At 42.9% G+C, this 2500-nt stretch overlaps 1 protein-coding gene across 5 annotated transcripts in view; it reads left to right on the top strand.

The window, feature by feature from the left end:
* Window positions 1-2500, top strand: part of LOC137985581 (neural cell adhesion molecule 2-like) — a 27089-nt gene that overhangs the window by 12491 nt on the left and 12098 nt on the right. The gene's annotated exons all lie outside the window — the stretch shown is intronic.

Here is a 2500-nt window from a genome sequence, read left to right on the forward strand (position 1 = left end):
TGCATTACTTCACTCAGTGAGTGATTGGTTCAAAGTTCTCGCGCCATTTTTTCAACCAATTAGGGGTGAAACCAAAACCAATAATGGCTCGCCCGTGCACATTCTCTTCCGATATGTTCCCGCTTATGGGCTTAATTTGTATACTTCCTTCGGTACTAACAAGTCAGCGGTCACTTTCCAAAGTAATTGTAATGTAAATGAGGACGGTACATAACCCCAGCCGTGCTGCATAATAATCAGTTCTTCCCTTTGTGTGTTCACAAACAGGTCAGTAATTCGTTGTTCTTTCTTCTCATAACTGCTTATTAAGCTAGTTTTTTCGCTTGCATTTACCTTTCCTGGCAATATGGCAGCGAAGGAGGACGTTGGTAAGCCTTATGGAAAGGACGCTGGTGAGATTTTGCACCTCTGCGACAAGTCCAATGACGAAGGTCGCAGCGAGGGGACTTACGAGTTTGACGTAGATGAAATGAAAAGTCAACTGGGTATCGACGACATTGTGACGTAGGCCTCAAACGGACTAAACTCGTGACCGGTAGTTCAAACTCTAATTCGAGCCCACCCGAAGGGTCGGAGCCGACTACAAGTGCCGTAGCAAAATCTTTTACTACGGACACTGAAACGATGGAGCAATGGTACATCTTGCCGTCTATTTGTGAGGAAACCGAAGCTTTCGTCCCTCCGGTTAGCGACATGATTGCTAACATAGTCAACGCAAATTGCATGACAAAACCTCTGGAAGACAAGGTCAACGAGATCCAGAGCAGGAACCAGAATCCCAGAAACTGTCAATTCTTTGGAGTCCATAAGGTTAACAAAAACTCTGGTTTGACTTGTCTAAACCGGTTCGTATGAAAGACCTAGCCTTGCAAGATAGTCAAAACAATATCGTCACAGCCAATCAAGCTCTTGTGGTGACACTCGAGCGTGTCACCAAGGCAGAGGATAAAAAAAGAGAAAATTGATCGTTCTAGTATCTTCCCCCAGCTTTCACATATGCTGAATGTTTTGGGGAATGCTATTTTTCTGACCTCATTAAAGAGGAAGGATGAACTAAGGCCTCGTATTAATAAAAGCTTTCAGTCAGTGTGTTCAAAATCTACAAAGATTACAACACTTCTTTTTGGCGATGACCTTGCCAAACAGATGAAGGATATTAGTGAAGTCAATTAAATTTCAAGGAAAGTCTCCTGCACAAGTCGTGATTCACGTTCAAGTGGCTCTCGCACAGATGGGAAAACTATTGCTTTCAGTACACGAGGAAAGAAGGGTCCTTTTTTAGGATTCCACCGAGGTTCATCCGGAGGAGGCCGTATACCCTACTCAAGTCCCAGTACCAGCAGCCCATCAACAAGCAGGACAAACAAGGACAAGGCCTGAATGAGGTATTAACCTGTGCTGGCAACTTGGGCAATCACATAGAGAACTGGCGTGAAATGACCACTGAACCTTGAAGGCTGTCTCGGGGTACAGATTAGGAGGCCTCTCAGCCCTATCAGCATTTTACTCCAAAATTAATCCTATTAATTTTCCTCTGAAATTCAGATTTTACTGGATAAGGGTGCTGTTGAGCATCTCGAATACACCCAAGGAGAATTCATCTCTACTCTTTTCCTAGTTCCTTATAAAAGTGGTGATCTTTGGCCTGTAGTCAATCTCAAGCCATTCTTTTTTTTTTGTAGGAAAGATCCATTTCAAAATGGAAAATATTGATTCAGCCATTAATACAGTTTCTCCAGGGGATAACATGGTTTCTATTGAATCTTGCAAGTCTCAAGCTCTCTCCTCGCTGCGAGAGATTATGACGCCCACTCTTGCTTAGATATTAATTCTCGGTCTGACTTACTTTGGATAATTCAAAATATCGCTACCTTTAATGGGTTTTCAGGAGCCTGAAATTAATTTTTTCATGAACTCTGATACAAGTCTAACTAGCTGGGGTGCCTCCTGTAATGGACAAAGCACAGGGAACGTTGGTCTCTTTCTGAGGCTAACAACCCTATCAAATGTTTGAAGTTGTTAGCTGCCTTTCTTGTTCTTCAATCGTTTATTAGTCAGAGCATCATACATGTAAGACTTAAATTGGACAATACCACCGCAGTATCTTATATCAATAACATGGGTGGAATAAGATCTGAGCCTCCACACACTTGCCAAGGAGATTTGGCAATGGTACATGTCAAGAGAAATTTGGCTGTCTGCTCAATATGTCCCTGGAGATTTACATGTTGAGGCTGATTCTGCCTCAAGGCTTATTGCTGAGGACCTCGAGTGGTCCCTACATCCAACCATCTTCAGTGAACTCCAGTCAACCATTTGGAGCCCTGATATAGATTTATTTGCATCTAGGCTGAACTTTAAGGTTGGGTAATATGTTTCTTGGCATCCTGACCCAAGGTCATATGCAGCTGATGCTTTTTCCCTGTCCTGGTCAAATTTAGGTTGTTACATTTTTCCACCTTTCAGTCTTCTCTCTCGCATATTGGCAAAAGTGCGCAGG

This window comes from Montipora foliosa, chromosome 14 (genome assembly GCF_036669935.1).
Source record: "Montipora foliosa isolate CH-2021 chromosome 14, ASM3666993v2, whole genome shotgun sequence".
NCBI classification, from domain to species: Eukaryota; Metazoa; Cnidaria; class Anthozoa; order Scleractinia; family Acroporidae; genus Montipora; species Montipora foliosa.